Below are 13,267 nucleotides of genomic sequence, written 5' to 3'. Positions count from 1 at the left end.
TGTCGATTGGTTCTTCAATTGGGTTTCCTTCTTCATCAAAAACTTCATCTGGTTTGGATATGACCAGTTCTTTTTCTTCTTGCAGGTTGACCATTCGTGCTTTGTGAGCTTGAATAGCATGATTCATATATTGATGAGTGTCTTTTTCAACATCATCATCTCTTCCCTCCAACAGCTAGAGTCTTCTTCTCCTTGTGAAGAAGAGTCCTTTATTTTGGTCCAAAACATCAAATAATTCTGAATTTGAGAGGTTGGGAAAGTATTGAGCAAAGACTTTCTCTCTAATCTCCTGTTCTTTTTCAATGGCAATGCGCCATTCATTATCTAATGCTTTATATAATGAATCTGGTGTCTGAGATTTAATCTCTGATGGCGACCAGTCATTTTTACACAAATAAATAATGATTTCCTGTAATACTTCTTCTTTCTCCTCATCACTAAAATCATCATAATAATCTACTAAATCATGCAGTAATTTTCTCCTAATGTTCTTAATTGTCCTTTGAAAATGTGTCAAAGGTTAGTATGAGGAGATATCAATATTTATCAGTGCGGATGCTGCTGGTTCATTCTTCTTCATATTCTTTGTCTGTCTGGCCTTCTTTGGCTTTTCATCAAACTTGGTCTCTTCAGAGTCCATTTCATTTGTCTTAGTCTTCCTTTTTCTTTCAAAGACTTTTGCCAGTGTCACTTCCAGTTTCTTCTTTGCAGGTGACTGCTTGGTCACTCTTGGAGTTGCAGAGGTAGCCGATGCTGATGCTGCAGGCACTACCTTTGCTTTCTTTGCAACTAGTTCTTTTCCTTTCTTAACAGAGGGTTCCTTGGCTGGTGCAATCCTCTCCAAATAGGTTCCAGTCCTCTTAGCCTTAGGATCAAGAGGTGAGGCAATAAGGGTTGAGGCATACCCTTCCAGCATATCATACATCACCTCATAGCCCATTGGCTCCACTTCTTCCATTCTAGGCTCAACAGCCTCCATTAAGCATTTGTCCACCTAGATGGTGAAACAAATGTCATCTTCATATTTCTTAATGATGTCACTTGAGATCCTTACCCTTTGACTCATCTTCCTCCAGAACTCATCAAAATATTTGTTTAGTACATCAGGGTAACCAGTTCCAATGGCTTGTATGCTTTCCTTGATCTGTTTGGTTACCGGTTGGTCAGGGGACCATTGGACATCTCCTACTCCAGCAAAGTAGCCTTGGAAATAGAAAAACAACCCAACCAATAGTTGTCTGAACTTGAATCTCAATGCATTATCTTGTTTAATCGACTTCAAATTAGACAAGAGTTTCCTCTGCATACTGGTGCATAGGTCAAATGATGCATCCTCTTTAATCATCCAATAAGCGGCATTTACCACTGCAACAGATACAAAATTAATCCTGCTGGATGAGAATGTTTTGTAGCCTATCACCATGTAGGCGTATTTCACCAAATCATCCTTGATAGGATTAACTGTCATACCCCGTGAGTCACTTATTGAACTAGTGAGCTTGGCCATTTCTATTTTGCTTACCATTCTTAGGGCTGGCACTTCTCCTGTGTTGCAAAAACTGGTGACTACATGAATTACCTGAGGTGTGATATCATGCGTCCTCTCCAGGTACATCTTGTTACCATGGACTCTGCTCAAAATGATCCTAATATGATCCTTTGTAAAGTCTTCCAGAAAGTATACTGCATTATGGAGTTTCTTCTTCTCTAGGATACTAAACTCCGGTTTGATTTTCTTGTCCTTGCCACAAAATAAACCCAATTGGGTATGAATAGCTAAAGACCCTAGGTCTTCTATTTTGCAATCAATATAATCAAAAATTCCTTCTTCAACTATTACTCCAACCGAAACTTGTGATAGGGCATTGTATTTGGACTTCCTTTGAATGAAACTTTCCGACTCAATGGATGTACTAGAACTGGTATGAGATGTGGAAGCCATTGTAGAGTATTTCAAGAACATGAAAAATACCTTTAAAATGTGAATTTAGGGCTTCCTGATTTTTCTTCACTTCACTCTCCATCGGTTGCTAAATCACCGCTTTGTGTTCTCCACAACCATTTGCAAACTAAGTTTGAATCTCCTTCAAGACTTGTCAATTTCCTAAAATCTTAGCTCAAATCGCCTTTTCTTCGCTCTGCACTTTGAAAAACTTTACTTCTCTCAAAAATAAATAGAGAGAAATGATTTGAAATATGCTTTTATACATGTCTCTCACCCACCACCATTAATGCTCCTCTATTAGGGCATAAACCCTAATTTTCCTCTTTTACCATTTCCGGTCTTCTGCCAAGTGACAGGTATTCCATACCAGTTAAGGTCTTTTACCGGTGTGACCGGGGGGTTCACAATCATTTCACCGTTTGCTCCCCCTAAGCCTCTTTGGAGCTTAGTTTGTTGGTTTCGATATTTCCACACTAGGTGCAAAAACCGGTTCCTCTTCCAACATTGTTGGTTTCTTACTCCAGGTTTTGTTCATGTCTACTTGAACTCTTTCAACATCAATTTCTCCTTTTTGTGTGACCGATATATCCTCAGATATACTCTTTCTGCTTCTATAGAATCTTGCAATGTGACCCGGTTTGTTGCAGTGATAGCAAACCAATCCAGGTGCTCTCCAAGGTCCATTGTTCATGTTTCCATTCTTCCTTCTACATGTAGTAGCAGTGTGACCATGTCCATGACAAATCCAATAGTTTGCTCTCCATCCGCTTGTCGGTTGATAACCATTGTCGTCTGACTGATAATTGTAAGCATTAAATCGGTTAGGGTTCTAGTTCACAAAAGATTCTAGACTAGCTCCTTGGGTCCTCTGAGGATATCTTCCGGTATTGTTCATGACAGACCTACATTCAGATGCTCTATGTCCAAACTTGTTGCATGCATAACAATGACCATTGAACTTATTGGATCTAGGTACATTGTTGATAAAATAAGGAAAATCATTGTAGGCTTTGCTCCTACATACATTGGCAGTGTGTCCTTCTTTAAGACAGTTAAAGAAAACAAGTTTGAATTTTTGCTTACCTTTTCCTTTGAGTGTCGGTTGCTTTTTTGATGCTTCAACATTTGTGCCCGAGGATTCTCCTTCCTCATGTCTAGAGAAACCAAGTCCATTGGTATTATTTACCAGTCTTGATGACTCAAGCTTTTTCTCTAGCTTGACAGTACTTTTGCTAAACTTAGCAAGTATTTCCTTTGACTCAGAGAGTTCTTTGGAAATAGTAGTATTTGACTCCATTAGGCTTGCATTTTCAGAGATGGCTATGTTCAGTTCTCCTTGTATGTCTTCCTTTTCCATCCTGCTTGCATGGAGTTGAGCATTCAGGGCACTAATCTCTTGCTTCAACTTGGAGATCCCATGATCTCTGTCCTTTACCCAATCTTCAGCTTTCCTCCAGTTCTCAAGCTCTTGAATAAACTGGATAGTTAGTCCTTCCAACTCCTTTCTCAGATTGGAGGTTGAATCATTTAGCTTATTTACTTCTACAATCATGGCTTCTATATTTTCTTCATCTTCAGAGCTACTTTCAGATAGCTCCATCAGTTTCTCTGCATGTTCTCTCCTTTTTGCTTGAGATGCCTTGTATTTGACCATAAGATCATCATAGGCTTGCTCAGACTAAGTGAGTCATTGAGTAAGTTCCCTCAAGGTGTATTCCCCCATATCTCTTTCCAAGTGGTTAAACTTAGAGAAAGGTTGGCTCTGATACCAATTCATGAATAGTAAAGGGGGGGGTGAATTAGTATGCCAAAAATCTCTGTACTTAGACACTTAAACAGTCTGAAGATAAATCGGTAAAACAGTCTAACAAACAGACTAATTATCACACATGCAAACCAAAATGCAAATAAAGCATTCACCCACAAAAGCAATACAACCATAATACAAGATATTTGACGTGGAAACTCAAATTGGAAAAACCACGGTGAGATGGAACTCACAAGTCACTATTTGCATAATAGAAACTAGAGTAGTTAAGGTCAGACCGGTTAAGGTCTTACAATGTTCTTCACCAGAACAAATCCTATTAAGAATCTCAATCTTTGTTAGGAGATAAGTCCAATTAAAGACTACCTTGTTAGAGGATTTTAGATTCACAGAAGTGAACCACCTCGCAGAGGATTTTACAATAGGCTTTTGGGCCTACCCGATTAAGGGCTACAGACTTGTCAAAGATGTGAGTAATCAACAAGTGTTTGATCTATCTAATAGCACAAACTGCTTGGTTAGATCCAGTATAGCTCACTGCTAATGCATTTCAGCATTACTTCAGTCTTCTCTATCTCTTTTAGTTACAACTTGATCTTCTCAGATAAGATCGCTCTTGCAACAACCACCTTAAACCCTAGTCACAACATAGACCCTTTCAGCAACAACCTAAAACCCTAGACATGATGTCCTTTTAAAGGAATCTGATTTCATGTTAGTCCAATAGGATTACATTACAATTTCCTAGGTTCAATGAATCTAGACATACTTAGTAACATGACACAAAAAGCGTCGTTAGTGTGTCGGCACCATCAATCAATCGGTGGATTGGTAACTCATCACAGAGTATTACCGATTCATACAAAATACCGGTTGCCGATTTGACAAAAATGAAGAGTGGTAAGAATGTGTTATGCCACTTTGCTCCCTTGTACCGCTTGAGATCTATGAGCCACTTGGGGTCGACATGCCGCTTTAGTTCGGGAAACACATTCAGCAAAATCACCAATAGTCTAAAGACTAGAATACAACATACCAGTTGGAACTAATACTGGTTGAGCTCTAGCTCATACATATAAAGGGGATCTCAATACAAGTGTGTGTCCATCAATGAAAATCACAACATAAACATAAAAAATGCCAATAGTTCAATTTACATACCTGATCTTTGTTCTTGTCTTCAACAAATCCTTCAAGTTGTTCAATAAAAACTTCTTCTTCTAATATACCATTCAGAAATGCAGATTTGACATCCATTTGATATACCTTAAAATTCTTGAAAGTAGCATATGCCAACAATGTTCTTACTCCTTCAAGTCTTGCCATAGGTGTAAAATTCTCACCATAATCAATTCCTTCTTCTTGGGCATAACCTTTGCAAACCAGTCTTGCTTTATTTCGAATGACCTCACCTTTTTCATTCAGCTTGTTTCTGAAAATCCGCTTTGTACCAATTACATTTTTGTCCTTCGGTCTTGGGACCAATTTCCATGTGTAATTCTTCTTGATTTGATCAATCTCTTCTGTCATAGCATTTATTCAATCTTCACTATTAAATGCCTCTTTCACTATTCTTGGTTCAAATTCAGATATCAAACATGTGTTCTGTCTTAGTTTGTTCCTTGTCATCACTGGATCATCTTTATCTCCTATAATTTGACTTGATGCATGATTTCTTTTGACATACTTGGCTAATATAGGCTCGGTAGGTTCTGTATGATCTTCTTCATCACTCGGTAATTGGATATTCTCTTCATTTTCTTCAACAGTTCTCTTGATAATACTTGTCGGTTGAACATAGACAAATCCTTCATAATCTTCTGGTTCTTTGGAGTTTCCTTCATCATTTGTTTCTACAAATTCATCAATTTTCACATTTGCACTTTCTACTATTTTGTTAGATGATTTGATCAGACATTTAAATGCTTTACTTCTAGAAGAATAACCTAGAAATGTTCCTTCTTCACTTTTCTTATCAAACTTGCCATTTCTATCATCTTTGTGAACATAGCAACTACTTCCAAAGATTTTGAAGTAACTACATTAGGTTTCTTGTCATATCAGATCTCATATGGTGTCTTCAAAGTTCCTTTCTTCAGTTGTACTCGATTCAGGGTGTAAACTACTATGCTTATTGCTTTTCTCCAAAATGTTTGTGATACTTTCTTTTCAATCATCAGGGTTCTGGCACAATCCACAATAGATATGTTTCTTCTCTCAGCTATCCCATTTTGTTGTGGAGTTCTCGGTGCAAAGACTTGTCTTTTTATACCATGGTCATTGTAGAATAAGTTGAACTCATCAAATGTGAACTCTCCTCCTCTGTCTGATCTAAGACATTTTAGTTGTCTTCCTGTTTCATTTTCAACTCTTGCCTTGTACCATTTAAACATTTGAAAAGCTTCTGATTTTTCTTTTAAAAACATTACTGATATCATCCTTGAATAATCATCCACAAATAATATGAAATATTTATTACCATAATAACTTTGAACTTTCATAAGACCACAAAGATCAATGTGCACAAGATCTAAAATTCCCTTGGAAGTGTAGGACTTACTTGTAAAGATTGATCTTGTCATCTTACCCATCTGGCATCCTTGGCACATAGCATTCTCAGGTTTTTCAAAAATCGGTAGACCTCTTACTCGGTGCTTCTTTCTTATCTTGATTAGATTATTAAAATTTACCTGACAAAACCTTTTATGCCATAACCAGGTATCATCTATCTTTGCATACAAACACTTGTTCTAAGTTGAGTCAAGGTGAAATGTGTTACCTTTTGTTTGTGTCCCGGTAGCAGCTAACTTTCCATGCTTGTCATGAACTTTGACAATTCCTTTCTGAAATTCTATTTGGTAACCTATGTTGTTTAGCTATGCTACACTCAACAAATTGTATTTCAAACCTTCAACCCAATAAACATCATTGTATTTTCCATTGTCAAGAAGTGTTATAGATCCTTTACCTTTTACCAGACATGGTGCATCATTACCAAATCTTACATAAAGTCCATCATAATCTTCTAATATAAAAAACTTGTGTTTATCACCTGTCATGTGATGTGAGCATCCACTATCTATGATCCAAGAATCATTAGTTTTTAAGTGAGATATTAGGGCTTTTTCTTCATACCTTTCTTCATCTGATCCATCTTTGATAGCCACATAAACTACTTCCTCTGTATCAGTTTCATCTGATTTATCATCATTTGATTCCTCATCAGCTATTAGGCATGACTTTCTATCTCTTCTTCTGAAGTCTCAATACCCTCTATATTGATTATTTTTCTGTCTGTCATCTTGATAATCTCTCTTTTCAGTAGAATCTTTGTCAGGACAGTTAGAAGCCATATGTCCTATCTTATCACAATTGAAACATTTCAAAGGTAGTTTTCCTTTATACTTACCTTTGCCTCTTGGTAACCTTCTAGCTAATAGTGCTTCAAACTCTTCTTGCTTTCTGATTTCCTCATATAGTTTGTGTACTTTTTCCATGTTCTTGTAAAATCTCTCACTTGCTCCACTGTGATCCCCTTTAGTGTACTTACTCATTCTATCATTGTAATCATCAGATTCACCAATATGAAAAGAACTAAATGCAGATTCAACTTTATTTACCGAAGACCCATTGTTATCAAAATTACTTAACTCAAATGCATGTAGCTTACCAATAGTAGCATCTAAAGAAAGTGGCATATTGGGTACATACCTCAATTTATTGATTGCAGAGACTCGGATTGCATAAGCTGGTAGAAGGGTTCTTAACAACTTACTTGTTATATCCTTTTCTTCAATAGTTCCACCTGCTCCTTTGATTTGATTGACAATCTCCTTTAGTCTTGTACTATACGGGGTTATGTTCTCAGCTTCATTCATCCTCATAGATTCAAGTTGTCCTCTTAGACTATCCACTTTTTCTTTTTGAACATGTTCATCTCCACCATACACAGATATGAGCTTGTCCCACATTGTCTTTGCATCATTGTAGCCTTCTAGATCATTAAACTCTGAGTTGGTCAATGCAGATGTTATTTCAACCATTGCTTGAATATGTTCTTGCTTTTCCTTTATCTCTTCCATTGTCAATGGATAGGTGCTCAGTGTAATGAAATAATTCTCCAGCTAATATAAAACATATTCTCCAACTCCTGATAGGTGCAGCTTCATCCTTTTCTGCCATGTAGAGAAACTTGACTTGTTCAGCTTCGGTGCATCTCTCTTATAAATCTTTGGATCTTTGCCTCAAATACCTTTAAACTTTTCTTCAAGAGTCCAAATCTCTAATACCAATTGATAGTTCTGATACTTAATGTTAAGTACAGATGCCAAGCTAATAAGATGAGAGGGGGGGGTGAATCATACAAACTTAATCTTCCATAAAAACAACAGATTCAACCTCGGTAACATATACTTCAGTAATATAATGAAAACTGCTAAACATGCAAACTCATAAGCATATAAACATCATAACACTCATAACAATAGATTTAACGTGGAAACCCAAATAGGGAAAAACCACTGTGGGATTTCAGACCCACTAAGAAATATACTCTTCTAGAGTATGCTCGGTTAAAAGCAAATCCTGTTAAAGATTACAAACACATTCCTAGATGTGACCTGGTTAAGGGATTTCCCTCAAATCTGTTAGGATCTTCACCTTGTTAAAGGATTTCAAACACTCAATTATAATGTCACCTTGCTAGAGGGTTTTACAAATAAGACTCTTAAGTCCAATCGGTTAAGAGATTTTCTGTCACTTTACAAAATAACAGTAATAAAAATCTATCTGCAACTTCACATCTAAAATGCTAAAGTAGATTCTTATTTTCTCAATACAATTTAGTCATAGGACTTACCTTGTGCATTTACTAGGCTCTATACTCTGTTATTCAAAATAGGTCTTCAAGCTTCAGTGCTCGGTAATCACTATGTAGCATCCATGTGCATACACTTGCCCACATATATTGTTTATCAATAGTTCCTTATTTATAAACAATTTGCCAACCGCTTAATCTCCTTGATCACATATCCCATGATCAATCATAGCCATCAGATCTTCAAACTTGACTAGGTTCAATGTATCCTTCGATCTAAAAATGTTTTACCCCACCTTGGAGCTTGCATACATTTCTTGGAACTTGTGCTAGGCTATTGCAGTTCAATCTGAGCTGTAGATCTTCCTACCGATTTTCCTTTGTCATAGATTTTTTAACAAACTTCATGCACGACATACCAATCATTTAATCATAGCTAGCTCATCAGCTTCCTTCATTAAATAATGATTTTATTCATTCAATGCATTCTGTTATTACTCGGTTGCAACTCGGTAAATACTAAACTTCACTCGGTAGACATTCTACCTTCATTAACCAATAGCGATGGGTGAATTCACAATAATGGTTCCCACTTTTTTGCCACTTTTGACACTGAGATGTACATTTTTAAAATAATCTTCAACTTTTGAGAACTATAACTTTTAAACTATTAAAAATTGGAAGATGATGTAAATTAGTGATTTCTAGCATTTTGTTTGTAGATTCTATATACATTTTTTTCAAATTTTTTTGAAGGATTTTTAAAAAAAATTTCCATCTCCCTCGAAAAGTAGTTTTTTACAACAAACTACATTTTTTAAGATTCTTTTGAATTTTGGTTTTTAACATCAATATCCAAGGCTTGCATTTGGTTTATAGTGATATGTTCAATATTTTTCATTTTATAAAGTTTTGAAGTCTGACTAGTCATAATTCAGACATAGGTTTACGTTTGAACACATAACTTGTTCTACATAAATCAAAATTCAATATTTTTTTTTTTGTTGGAAAGAAGACATCAATACCAGGGGCATAGATATTTTTCAGAATTTTTTTGAATTAGTTTCTTATTTTTTCCAATGCGTTGAACAGAGAAGTTCATGTTTGGTGAAAAACCAATTTTCCATAAAATTAAAAAAACAAGAACATAATAAATTTAAAATATAACAAAATTATACTCATTGGAAAGCTTGCTCCGAGTACTACCATCTAATATTTTTGGGTTATCAATATTATTTTATTTGTGCTTTGAACGAAAGCTTCAAAGTCATTAATTCTTCAGAACTCTGAAATTTTTTGGGAAAAACTTCTAATTGGAGGGTTCGAATGAACAATATTTCGAGCGAATGGGGTTCACTCAAACCATAAGGGGTTTGAGAGAACCCCCATTTGCTCAAACCAATGGGCTTGATTTTGGCCCATACTTTTTTGTAACGGTCATGTTCAAACGAACCCGACCATTTTTAACTATCGGGTTTCGTTTGAACTCTGGCCGACGATTTTTTTTTTTTTTTTCATTTGTGGAGTCGTATAAATGTCCATAATTTTTTTAATTTTTTGTCACACAAATGATTAAAATAATTCGCATTTTTGGATGAGAGAAGAAATTTGAAAATTATTTTGAGGGCAATAATTTGAAGGTTTTTTGTAAAAGCATGGGGAACAAGAAGAGAAGACAAAATAAGACTTCAAGGAATTATTCTCTTGAAACAGAAGAAAGATATCGAGAAGAAAGAAGACAAAGATATCTTGAAGCAAGTATGTATTTTTAATTTTATTTCTATTTAATTTAATATGTATTACGTAACAATTAATTAGTTCAATATTTTTAATCTAATATTTTTAATGAAAATTAATTTAAAAAATCTTAATTAAATTAATTGGGAATAATAGGATTAAAAATAATCTTGTTTTAATTGGAAAGCATAATTAATTTGAGATAATACATGTGTATTTGCAAATTTCAAATTCCATCAACTTTCTTGTTGTGTAATTGCATTTTTCTCCTATATGGGATTCCATCAACATGGGATTCATTTCACTGAATACCAAATTGACAACAAGGTATATCAGTATAGTCACTTGGTCATTGTTGTTGGCCAAATTCTTCAAATAGTTCCATGTCGAGGGCGGTCTCAAAAGTGGAGACTAGATAGTGAAGATCATGACAAAATATTAAGTGTTATTGAAGAGCATTATGAACCACTTGATGTGGTATGAACTATATATATATTTAGTAATCCAAAGTACATATGTGGTTCAGCCCACATGAATTGAATTAATACTAAAGATAAATTCTAGATCTCTTAACTTGTTTTGAAACTAAAGGATAAATATTTTTTAAGTTTAAATACATTATATCAAATTAGGATGTATTCAAAGTTAATTCAAGTACATGTACATGTTTAAATGCATGTTTAATTTGTATGTATAAGGTATTGTATCTAATTCTAAATGCATCTAATTTGTAAGGATCACTAGTTAAAATAATTTAATTAAAAAATGCATATTTAAATTAGAATGTAATATGTACATTTGTAAAATTGAAATAATATGGAATTAGGACATTTGTAATTAGGACATGTACATATTGTCAACTATTTAACTACAGTATACATACCTAGAAGCTCACATACCACATGTGAACTATTCAATACATGACCTATTAAGTTTAGTTTGTTCATTTCATACATACTCTTTTGTTTGAACATGTTCCTTTAAATTTTAATGCATATATACTTGTATTTCAAACATGTGCACGTGATATATATATATATATATATATATATATATATATATATCCAATCCAGTCCATCAAACATAAAGTACATATATAATCTAACATGTATGTACATGTGCACATGGAATATATAATCTAACACATGTACATGTGCATGAAATATATATAATCTCTAGTCTAAACTTCATATCACATGATGCAGTGGAAATATATATAATCCTAGTATCAAACACAATAGAGATATAAAGTATAATCTAGTCTAAACTTCATTGTACATGCATGTGAAATATACAATCTATTCAAACATGTATTTAAATCTAATCTAATCAAACATAAATCTAATATAATCAAACACATGTATAAATCTATATAATCCAATTAAACACAACAGAGATATAAAGTATAATCTAGTCAAAACTTCATTACATACATGCATGTGAAATATACAATCTAATCAAACATAGTATAAATCTAATATAAGATTCAAACATGTATAAATCTAATCTAATCAAATGTATACACATGTGTATAAATCTAATATAATCAAATGTATGTATAATCTGATCAAACACAAACTAGGTATAAAGTATAATCTAGTCTAAACTCCATGTATGTGCATGAATATATATAATATGAAAGTCTATAAAAAGATAAATGTAAATTAGCTATAAAGTATGGAGCAAATCAGCAAGGATCATGTCGGCTACGAACTGAGCAACCATCTGAGGGGGAGTCCTGCAAAAGTAGAATTTATTTAAACATTAAATATAATATATCTCTCTCTAGATGTGTATGTACATCAAATCCAAGTAGAGTTAAATAAAAATAAAAATATAAATTGTAACGTGCATGTATACATACATGTACATATATGTACCAAAAACCATAACTAACCTGTACACTAACATCATCTAAAGAATCTCTCCTACGCACATGCTTAGAGCTCAAGGAAGGAGTGACATGAGCTAACTGTCAATTTAAGGATTAGTCCACAATCAATTTAAATGATCTACAAATTAAAACTTAGAACTATAGACTATTTATTAAACATGATCTATATACATAGAGATTTATCCTACAAATTTTCAACATGTATACATATCTTCTAAAAATTTAAACGCACATGTACATGTACATACCTGTGTATCACCTAGAGTAGGTTGTATAGTCTAATCCTATCCCATGATCATATCAACAACATCACTCATACCTACATATCTCTCTCTAGCTATACGTATCACTGAGGAGTGCAAGGGGCTAACTAGATGAGTGGGCATCATGGATGAAGTGTCTAACTGTAGTAGCATGTCCATAAATCTAATATGGCTCAAATCTCTCAGCTGATCCTCAAATGAGTCCAAACCCTCATCTGTGATATGGACCTGATCAACTTGTATCTCCTCCTCAAATGAATCCAAGCAGCCCTCATCTATGATATGGACTTGATTAGCTCATAGCACCTCCTCTACAGCAACAGAGTGATGTATAGGTGGGTTAGTGTCTGGAGCATGTGTAGACTAATGAGAATGTTGTGACTGCCTCAAGGTATGTGTCGATGCCACTGTAGCCTGACCATCTCTGAGAATCTCCTCTCTAACATCAGCCAATGGTATCATAAGTCGAGATGAAATAAAACTATAAGCATGTAGTAGGTCCTCGGCTAAATATTGTGACATCTGTACATGTCTACTACCTCCGACTATAGCTGCTACCTCATCTGGGGAGGGGATGCCACCAGAAATATACTGATCATCTAAATCTGAAGCCCCCCATGACTAGAAGATGCATGATCTATGGATAATCGCAAACATGGTCGAGTCATCACATATCTGCCCACCCTGTCAAAAGATATGGTGGCTACTACTGATGCAATATGTCCAATCCTATCAATTGCTTCTCTCTGAGAAGCAATCACAATGTGATCCGCTATGGGTGCCATGGCTGGGACTACTGCAGGAAATCTCTGGCCAACAAGGTCCCTGTGTCTAGGCAAAGCTC

Source organism: Cryptomeria japonica, chromosome 3 (assembly GCF_030272615.1).
Source record: "Cryptomeria japonica chromosome 3, Sugi_1.0, whole genome shotgun sequence".
In the NCBI taxonomy this organism is placed as follows: Eukaryota; Viridiplantae; Streptophyta; class Pinopsida; order Cupressales; family Cupressaceae; genus Cryptomeria; species Cryptomeria japonica.
The sequence above is the reverse complement of the archived record's forward strand: the minus strand, read 5'-3'. Positions refer to the sequence as shown.